A 10,813-nucleotide genomic window follows, 5' to 3' on the forward strand; every position below is an offset into this window, starting at 1 on the left:
GTTTGTGCATAACTGTGCATGTCAACCATGTAAGAACAAGGGAATTTAGGGCCATTGCAAACATTATACAGAGACAAGTGTGGGTTTGCCACCAAGTAACCCAGTGCTCCTTGACAAGTGCACTTGTACGACACATGTATTTGCAAACACATGTTGTCACATTGCTACTTAACAACTTTGTTGTTGTGGTTTAGTCGTTTAGTCGTGTCCGACTCTTCATGACCCCATGGACCAGAGCACACCAGGCACTCCTGTCTTCCACTGCCTCCCGCAGTTTGGTCAGACTCATGTTTGTAGCTTCGAGAACACTGTCCAACCATCTCGTCCTCTGTCGTCCCCTTCTCCTTGTGCCCTCCATCTTTCCCAACATCAGGGTCTTTTCCAGGGAGTCTTCTCTTCTCATGAGGTGGTCAAAGTATTGGAGCCTCAGCTTCACAGTCTGTCCTTCCAGTGAGCACTCAGGGCTGATTTCCTTAAGAATGGAGAGGTTTGATCTTCTTGCAGTCCATGGGACTCTCAAGAGTCTCCTCCAGCACCATAATTCAAAAGCATCAATTCTTCGGTGATCAGCCTTCTTTATGGTCCAGCTCTCACTTCCATACATCACTACTGGGAAAACCATGGCTTTAGCTATACGGACCTTTGTTTTTAACAACTTTAGGTGTATCTTTAAGATGCTTTCCCAGTATGTGCCTAAGAAATCTACAATGCAATCCGATACATGCTTCCTCAGAAGCAAGCCCCATTGAGTTCAATGGGACTCACTGCCAGGGATAGAAAAGCTGTGGTATTCCAGATGTTATAGGACTACAGCTCCTATAACCTCTGACCATTTTACATTCTGGCTGGGTCTGATGGGAGTCGGAGTCCAACAACATCTGGTGAGCCACTGGTTCCCCATCCTGACTGTGCACTATTGCAACCTTCATGCTCGAACTATGTGTACTTCTTACAGTGTTGCTTCATCAAGAGATGGGCATTTCTTTTGTTCGGTCTTTCTCCTTGCTATGAAGTTACAAGAGCCACTGTGTACTTTCCTATGTATTTAGGAAAATTCCAGGAAGCATGAGATCATGGATAGCTTCTGAGATCTTTTCATAGTTCAGAGGAAACTAGCACTAGCAAGAACACTCCATGGAAAACCTTCTACCAGCTTGTAAAATGCAAGCCATTTGAAACAAAGCAGTTACCGTAGTTTGTCAAGATGACACCTTGCTTAGATTCAAGAGACAAGGTTAGACCCTAGGCTCCTGGAATTTTGCATGGACCTTTCATACTGTATGGTGGTATTCAGGTTCCCTGACATATTTATCTTTTGGGGGGATTTGATCTTTACTGAACATGGTGAGGTAGAGTTATATTGTACCATAACAGTAATTTGTAACTTTACAGATACAGTGGTACCTCAGGTTAAGAACTTTATTCGTTCTGGAGGTCCATTCTTAACCTGAAACTGTTCTTCACCTGAGATACCACTTTAGCTAATGGGGCCTCCCACTGCCACCATGCGATTTCTGTTCTCATCCTGAAGCAAAGTTCTTAACTCGAGGTACTATTTCTGGGATAGCGGAGTCTGTAACCTGAAGCGTCTGTAACCTGAAGCGTCTGTAACCCGAGGTACCACTGTACTCAAAGCAATGTAGCAGTTGAGACTTCCAGACATCTGCTTTGCTGACTCAGTGTGGGGATCCTTGAAGGTTTTGCTTTTATTATGGCATCTTCAAGGATAATACAAATGCAAAATTCTAAGACTTTATGCATAGAGAGGTGGTATCACCACCCCAGTTGTTTCCTTAACAATAGCAATTGATCTTAGGATAATAAAGGTTTTACAGCCTGCCTCCTAATTTGGAAATATTTTAGTCAGTATTTTATGAGGACCTATCCTTGGTACCATATTCTTATGTTTTGGAAACTTCATTTCTTTCTGCTTTTTCACTCTTCCTGGGCAGCTAAGTCCAGTTTCTGCTCAGTTGTTTCATCTCTAAGGAGGGAGAAAATGGAGCCTTTTCTGGTTCGAGCCTCTGAAGGCAATAGAAAACACTTCATTGCTATCGTGATGTAATAAAAACATTTTTGCTAGTTCTTTCTGCATTTTGTATATTACAAAACAACATGCATTTTCCTTCATTGCTCTGGAAGCTGAATGTGCAAAATATATGAGCTCAGATTTGACTCTAAGGCAACAAAGGACAGCACAGTCTTGGCAATTATACCAGAAGGGTCTGAAAAGCAGTAGGTCTTATGCATGGCATTTGTATGTTCTGGCCTATAAGTGGGTTGCATCCTGTCGTGGAAGGCTTGGAGGACATTTCCTCAAGATGACAGACAAGGACTCTTTGATCACATAATAGAAACAGGAAGGCATACCTTCACCAGTAAGTTAGTGGATTTTCAACGCTGTGCTCCTGGGGCTCCTCAAGAGCATATTGCGGTTCCTCTAGGAGCAGATACATAACAGCAGACAACTCTTCCAGAAAGACAACTTGCACACCACTTCTGATCATCCACAAAAGAGTGGAACCACAAGGGAGTGTTGGTTGTTCTTGGGTAGACTCCCATGAAGGGGTGTAACAAAGCTCTGATGCCCCCTGCAAACTGAGTGGACCCTTTAGGACTTTCTACAGAATTCTCTGTGCTGTGTGGGTGGTTCCACGGCAAGGTGCATGGGGGGGGGGTGTCTCAGTTCAGTGGTAGAGCGGATGCTTGCTTGTATGCAGAAGTTGCCAGTTTCAATCCCTGCTGTCTCCAGTTAGAGGCAGCAGGTAACGTTGAATATTTTTCTCTGCTCGCGATTCTGGGAGAGCCAGTAACAAAGAAGACCCTTTGGGAGAAGCGGTCTCAGCAGGTAGAAGTCTGTTTCCTCTGTTCCTCAGCAGACAAACTGGTGTGGCATGTGGCAAGGGAGTGATTTTGTTGCGCATGTAATGTAACTTGAATGTCCTGTACCTACCTTGCTTTCCTGCCTTCTGGCTACCGCACTTGGTTCATCTGAAATGAGGAGACAATTCTTTGCAGTGCTTTAGTCATCTATAATCCTCTCCAAAGTTCCCTAAAGGCAAAGGGAGGTTTTCCTCTTAAGATTCAGTAGCCTTTGAAATACATTCCTGGGTGTTAAAATAATTTATTCTAAGGGAACTTTAGACTGCAGATGTTGCTGAATGGTTTTGTGGTGTGAGAAGAACGGATGAGGGAGGGATGCAACCATTTGTGACTGGTATGGGAGGAGAAGAAGAAGAAGAAGAGGAGGAGTAGTAGTTTGGATTTGATATCCCGCTTTATCACTACCCAGTGGCGTAGCGTGGGGGGTGCAGGGGGGGCCGGCCGCACCGGGCGCAACATCTGGGGGTTAGGGTTGGGGGCGCAAATCCACGGGTTAGGGGGCGCAAATTACTTGCCTTGCCCCGGGTGCTGACAACCCACGCTACGCCACTGTCACTACCCGAAGGAGTCTCAAAGTGGCTAACATTCTCCTTTCCCTTCCTCCCCCACAACAAACACTCTGTGAGGTGAGTGGGGCTGAGAGACTTCAGAGAAGTGTGACTAGCCCAAGGTCACCCAGCAGCTGCATGTGGACACCAGATTATGAGTCTACCGCTCTTAACCACTACACCACACTGGCTGGGAGACCCCCAAAGGTTACCCAAGAAATCTTCTAAGCTGTTTGACCTTTGTCCTGATCTTTTCTTCAGATACTGATTTTAAAAATGTAAGGGCTTAGGTTGTCCTCTTTCTTGAGAACAGACGGAGGGCAAAAATATGAATCATTACACCAGCTTTCAGGATCCTTCACAAAGGTAGTTGCTGAGCTAAAAACCATCAGTTAGCACAGGGACGTGTCCAGGCAAAGTTCTTGCCAAACCAATTCCTGCACTCTTCCTAACCCTGAACCTTTCATGCTCAAAATCTCTGGCTTACAAGACATCCTGAAAGGCCACTCAGACCCACCCTCAAACCCAGAGCAATAGTTTGAATCCAAACCAGAATTGCAAATTCACTTCAAACAGCAGCTTGGATGTAAACTGTAGCATGTGGAAACTATAGTTTGCCCAATCTGGATGTAACGGCAAACTATGGTTAGCACAAACTAGGCAGTGAGAGGGGGAATTGGAGCAGGGAAGAGAAAGAGGTTGGAAGGAAGAAGCAGGCAAGTCCAAAGCAGATTCATAACAGCAGGTTGAAATCCCCCTCCACCACGTATAATATAACCTATGGCATTTATTCCATAAGTGGGGCTGAATCACACAATATTTCCATATTTTTTGTGGGGGGCATAATTTGAGTCTTGAAGTGTGATGAAAGGATGCACCCAATTAGGCAGAGGGAGGTGGCCACTTCAGGCAGATTTTTGGTATTATGAAAAGGTAGCTAATAAGAATATTTATTCATTTCAAAAAATTCACACTACTTGATAGTTAAAAGAAAACCTCAAAGTGCTTTACAAAAAGGATAACAACAACAACTGCCAGTAAGGAGGAAAGGTCCTTGTGGCCATATCTGCCTCAGATGTCAAAACAACTTGACTAGTCTTGGGTGCTGTGCATATTTTCAACTAAGTTTTCCTCAGAGTAGATCCATTAAAATGAATGGACCCAACTTAGGCTTTGTACACATTCCCATTTACATACTACTGATGTCTTAAGTACACATGATGTTAGCCAGAATTCATCTGTATCCTGTAGCTTCTTGAGTAACACTCCTGCTAGATGCACTTTCCCTCAAACCAGCTTCAGTCCATCTGATTAGAAAACAGAAGCTGCAGTATTCAGCGCAGTTATGAAATAATGTGTATCAGGCGAAGACAGCCCTGCACCCTGGTTTGCATAGGAACATAAGAAAGCAACTTGAAATGCAGTTGAGGGAAATGACCTCACTGTATTTCAAGCCACTAACATGTACATAGTTTTCTGTCACATAACTCTCTGTTCCAGTTCAGAGAAAGTTACACAGTGAACCCAAAGAGGCAACATATCTGCAGCATCTTCTTCTCTCAACGCCTAACCTTTCTCCTATTTTTGCTTGCCCCAAGGATCCCCAGCCAGGCTCCTGACTGTGAGTATTACCTCATCCCTAGTAAGTGTGTGAGTAGTCTGCTTAGGTAGGATAACTCCTTCTCTACAAATTCCAATTTCCCTTTCTCAAGGGTAGTTTTCCATTAGGGAGAGGAAGCCCTAGCTGTGCAAAACTGGTTAGGAAACAGAGCTTTTGAACCTCTATTTTGCTTGATTATTTGTCCTTACCAGTGGCGTAGCGTGGGTTGTCAGCACCCGGGGCAAGGCAAGTAATTTGCGCCCCCTAACCCGTGGATTTGCACCCCTAACCCTAACCCCCAGATGTTGTGCCCGGTGCGGCCGCCCCCCCGCACCCCCCACGCTACACCACTGGTCCTTACACCCCCTTTTCAAAAGGAAAATCCCAGGCCTGTTCACCTTGGCACACACAGCAAGGCTGTTGTTTTAAAGTTAACAATCCCAGTTCCAATCCAGCAGCACAACTGATTTCCAAGACAGGAAAATGGCTCGGGTTTTGGGGTGGGGGGGCTTTCACCAATGTCTGCCACTTGAAGCAGTTGCCTCACTCTGCCTGACAGGCCCTGGCACAAACTGCTAGCAGGCCATTTCCAGCATGCTACAAATACTCATCTGAGCATGAAGAACAATGGTGAGTCTTCTAGCAGATTTCCTGCCCAACAGGAGACACCAAAGTTCCAGCTGGGGGTGAGATGAGATGACTTAACTGTGTTGTTTTAATGATAGAGCTTTGAGAATATCACCAGGAAACCAAAATGTGTAGCAGCAAAGAATCATGTTCGTACATGACTGAGGGGGGAGTTCACCCGGTGGAGGGGCGAACGGGTGACTTCTAACACAATACCTTCGTAAGAAACACCTCTTTATAATAATTGCAGCTTTAATTTTAATTCTGAAGCGGACTTGCTGATCCAAAGGGTGTTTGAAATGCTGAGGCAGTTGCTTGTGAGAGGGTATCATTACCAAAACATGGTCCTGAGTTGTGTTTCAGCCTCAAGCTTCTCTGTAGTATATGATCCAGCGAAACTGTGGGCATGAGCTGCATATTCAAGTCTGAGAGCAGAGTCTGCTCACCACAGACCATGTGAATAGTATCTTTTCAAGTGGCCAGAGTTTTTGTGTGGCAAACAATTTGTCAGGATCGTGGCTAATGGCCCCTGGTTATGGCAGCTCCGCACAATGATTTGAACAAAGTAAGTTTGGGGATTATAAAGTATGAATGGGGTTATTGATGGGCTGTTCGGTGAGTTATTTGATATGGCCTCTGCCTACTTGTAAGCAGAAGCTAAAGTACTCGTTCAGGCTGATCTGGGCTATTGTTGAGGAGGAGCGCGGAATCTCTTGTCTCATTTCAGACTGAAGAGTATGCGTAATGTCTGTGACAGTTTGAGCCCTCAGAGAAGCAACTGGTTAAACAGAGTAGTCCATTCAGATAAAGCGGAGAGATTCATTCAGATGGAAATAGCTTCTGCAAGCTGAATGGTTATGAAGTATAAGTGGAAAGAGCAAACAAAAGGGGAAACTGCCTCAGATGGATGCAAATTTTCAGCGCCTCAGCTAATGCAGACAGGCAAGTCTCTTTCGCTTTGAGCAGCACTTTGCTGGTTTGTACCTGCCGAGATCTGACCCAGAGGTGTGTTTTTTCCCTTCCTCATGACACTACAATTCCACTGGGGCAAGGCTCGGTGCTTCAGGAAGGCATTTTTTAAAGGAGGCAATTAAACAATTGCAGGCCCTGTTGTGGAGAAAATGAAACTGCCTGCAGTTGAAATGAAGGTGTGCTATTGCTACGAAGGTTGCGCTCCACCCCCAATCTCTGTTGAGTTTTAGCAAAATTCCAGGGAGTTCCAGGCCGTGTATCCGTTGGGAATTAAGACGCAGGGGGGACTTTAAGTAATGTGGTTTATTTTACACTGGAAGCTTTCAATGGAGGGAGTGCAGAGTTGATAGCATCCACACCCCAAGAGGGGTTTGTTCCATACAGCAGGGCAGCATCTAATTCCAAGGCATCTCCTTGTCTCTGTCCCAGCCTGCCTTCAGCCAGCCTGCAAAGATGGTTCGGACCTTCAGCTGTCGCATGAAATTCTCCCTGCTTCCTTCTTCTTGTTCCCAGAACACCTTGCCTTTCTGTCTGCTTGCCCTGCCCCTTTGCTATTCCAAATCTATTTAAAAGGTGACCATTTTCCTCTAACCGTATGTCATCACTCTACATAACCTTGGCAACCTCCATTGCCACAGACTCAAGGATTTTCCTGTGATGGGATATCAACACTGTTTGTTATGCTTAACAGCTACTATCCCCAAGCGAGACCCTGGACTGAAAAGGGAGTTTAGCCTGTATTTTTCTACTGGCCTGCATCTTCCTTTCAATGCACCAAATATTATCTAAATTCTACCGTTTTAATAAGTTTTAACACTCACTAACTTTAGCAATTATGGGTGCCCTTGCATCCCCAAACTCTGTTACCCCAAATCTGTAACAATATTGTTAAACTCCACCCCCAGTCTCCACAGCAGTGCAAGATTCCAGACAGTTTCAGGTGCCTACCAAGTGCCTGTGTTTACTTTCGGAAAATAATGAGGCACAAAGGAGACTCTGATGTCTTTATAATATATGGTTTATTTACACATATATACAACCTGAGCCTACAATGGAGGGGTTCAGAGCATCAGCCTTCCAAGAGGATCTCGAAAGCATGAGATCTTCAAACTTTCTACTGCCAGGGTCCACCTGAGATAGCTGAAGATTACCGACGCCCACCAGTTTCAAAATGGTGGTGCTGGGGCAAATCTGTCACAAAATGGTGGCACATGGAGGTAGAGTTTGGTATAATCAGCTAGCGATTATTGACATCACTTTCTGCTGATGTCTAATTCATCTTTGAAAACTTTGAAATTCTTTGCCATGGCATGTTTCTTATGGCAAGGAGTTCCATACCTCAGCTTTCCTCAAGCCAAGTACAGATATTCAGCCTCCTAGTTTTAGGCAGAATTTGCTGATCCAAAGGTTCTTAGTAGAGAAGACTTTTTCATTTATATATTTTCCCCCTTCCTACCCCCACATGCTTCTTAAACTATTTTTACCCATCTCCTATGATTTCTTCTCCCATTCTCCTTTCACATTCAGTTTCTACCTTAATCTCAGTTTGACTGTGATTGCGGATGGCCCTGCACTTTCTTTTGAGGGAGGCCAAGAAGTGTCTAAACTGATCTTGGGGTAAGATAGTGAAGTGTACCAAAGAGGGCACAATCTGCACCTACACATTGCACTGGAACTTGAAATACAGATCCAGATTCAGTGCAGTTATTGCATCCAGCACATCTGCAGTATGGACAAAGGCATTTTCACAGTTCACCAGACACAAGGAAAGGTCTCAATAATGAACCAAGCCCTCCGAGTGCCTTTCACTTCTCTTTGTGGATATAACAACCTGAATGACTAACTCTGCTCCAGGGGCCTTGATTATTCCATTGAAGTTCAAGTTTCAGAAGCCAATTTTTCTCCTTCCATTTTTGGAAGTGCTTCTAATTTAGGGATTTGGCTTTATTACAGCTCTTTCCCCCATTTATAATTATTCTTCCTGCCTAATCAAATCTCCTGTGGGGGGAAGCGGTGCTTTATTTAGAATCTAAAACGTTTCTCACACTGCAGCCTAAAATCTGTTGTCTTTTGCCAAATGTTTCCAAGGCAATTTCTGTAGTGCATTTCGAACAAATTTATAGTCTGGTGTGACGTGTAGGAAGAAAATGCATTGCATGCCTTTGGGTTTATCCATTTGGCAGCAAATGCTGAGCTCTGATGAGTATGATGCTGTCTCAGCTTCAGGGCGTACAGAAACACTTGAAAAATGTCTGTCTAAATCCACTTTGCATGGTTTGCTACATTGTGGCCAGCTTTCTTTCTTTTTTAACTTTTTGGTATGCATGTCCAGGACTAGGGGCATGAAGATATTTTATCCATTTTTCAAATACTTTTTTAATAGAAGAGATATTATATCTTATTGAATTATATCATGGGCAATATTCTACTCCAGTGATTCTGAAACGTTTTATATTCAGGCACAATTTTATTTTTTTTACACTAAAAAATGTGTACATTCTTTCAAGCAGGGTTGTGCCACCACATTTTGAAGAAGTACACATTTTGGAAAGCACATTGCCATCTAAATAATCCCCCCTATTACCTAACTGCATCACTGATCTCAGTCAGCTCTTAGAACTACTATTGCAACTGTGTGATAAACAAGTTATAATTGAGCCAGTTCGGATACAGTGATACTGGTTTCATATGAAGCTGGGAATGACTATTAGCCTTTCAAGTTCATTTCTCATGCCTTCCCTCTCTCCTTCCTCATATGCTGGTTTTAGCACTTTGATCTCAGTTAAAGCAAATCCATTTCCTAATAAATCCAACACTAGAAACTCTGCCCAGTGGTGGATCTTGGGGTCTCAAATTTCAGCGGTGTCCTGTACAATGCTAAAACCCGGCGCCCGTCCACCTCTTGCAAAACTATTGTAAATCATATTTGTGGGGTCCCTGGCGTTGCCCCAAGACTCAGTGACCAGTGTGACTGCACCATCCGTGCTCCCCCAAATCCTCTTCTGCTGTGGCTAATCAGGATCTGAAACCAGGATTAAAATGTGGTTAGTAAACTGACAGTAAAGCTACAGTTTCTCATTCCAGGCATAACAGGGAAACTGTGGTTTGTTTTAACCAGCATTGAAGCCCTGGAGCCAGTGCATGATGGGTAAAAGTGCATCGGCTCAGTGTCTCTTAGTGTTCCACCTTCCCCTTTGCCCAGTGAGTCAAAGCACGGGTTTTGGTATTGTGCTTTCTCCCCAATTCTGAGGCTTCTGCATCTCCTCTTATGTGAGCCTGCTGTTGTGCAGGTAGCACTAGGGAGTCTGGTGCATTCCTATTCACTTTCCTTGGATAATATCACTGTCCATACTGGCAGAGGGAATAGGGGCATCCATGGTACCAAGGGCTTAATGGCATGCTTCAGCCCCTCTTCTGGAATGTTGGAGTCTGACTGCCAGCAGCTCTTCATGGTCTCCATTAGCAGATCCATCCCTGCATGGCAGGGACTGAGCCTCAGGCCATGAATGGCAACATATTATTCTGTTAGTTAACTGCCTCTCTGCTGGTTATTGATGCTTAAATGATGCTCATCAATTACAGTGAAAATAACGATCCTTGTGGCAGTTTCTCCCATGAGCTCCCATAAAAAAATGCCTTATCCTATCAGCTGTTGCTCTAAGGCAGAAGCTACAGTATAGCACAGAGGTCAGCAAACTTTTTCAGCAGGGGGCCAGTCCACTGTCTCTCAGACCCTGTGGGGGGCCGGACTATATGGGGGGGGGGAATGAATGAATTCCTATGCCCCACAAATAACCCAGAGATGCATTTTAGATAAAAGCACACATTATACCCATGTAAAAACAACAGGCAGGCCCCACAAATAACCCAGAGATGCATTTTAAATAAAAGGACACATTCTACTCATGTAAAAACACGCTGATTCCCAGACTGTCTGCGGTCCAAGGCGACTGGGCTGGATCTGGCCCCTAGGCCTTAGTATAGCACAACCTGTTGCTGCTGGAGGTTACCAGTGGAAGAAGGAAAGAGGAATAGGATTGTCCGGATGCTGTAAAAACAAAGGAATAAAGTGATCTGTTGTTTATAGTTCACTTAGTATCTTCTCTGCCTTTGGTCCTGAAGATTTTCAGCAATTTGGGTTCTGTCCGCACAACGAATTTAGTGTGACTTCATTGTCACACAT

At 44.4% G+C, this 10,813-nt stretch overlaps 1 protein-coding gene and 1 long non-coding RNA gene across 2 annotated transcripts in view; one reads left to right on the top strand and one right to left on the bottom strand.

The window, feature by feature from the left end:
• The window catches only part of LOC310710274 (uncharacterized protein), a 982,430-nt gene that overhangs the window by 414,764 nt on the left and 556,853 nt on the right, over nucleotides 1-10,813 (top strand). The window lies entirely within an intron of this gene.
• LOC310710400 lies at nucleotides 1,486-5,643 on the bottom strand. The gene is made up of 3 exons (XR_014528038.1): nucleotides 5,430-5,643; nucleotides 2,954-2,991; nucleotides 1,486-2,024 (listed from the first exon to the last, which is right to left on the bottom strand). It is a non-coding gene; the product is annotated as an uncharacterized lncRNA (long non-coding RNA).

The sequence above is a fragment of the Podarcis liolepis genome (genome assembly GCF_965112155.1).
Source record: "Podarcis liolepis genome assembly, chromosome: 6".
NCBI classification, from domain to species: domain Eukaryota; kingdom Metazoa; phylum Chordata; class Lepidosauria; order Squamata; family Lacertidae; genus Podarcis; species Podarcis liolepis.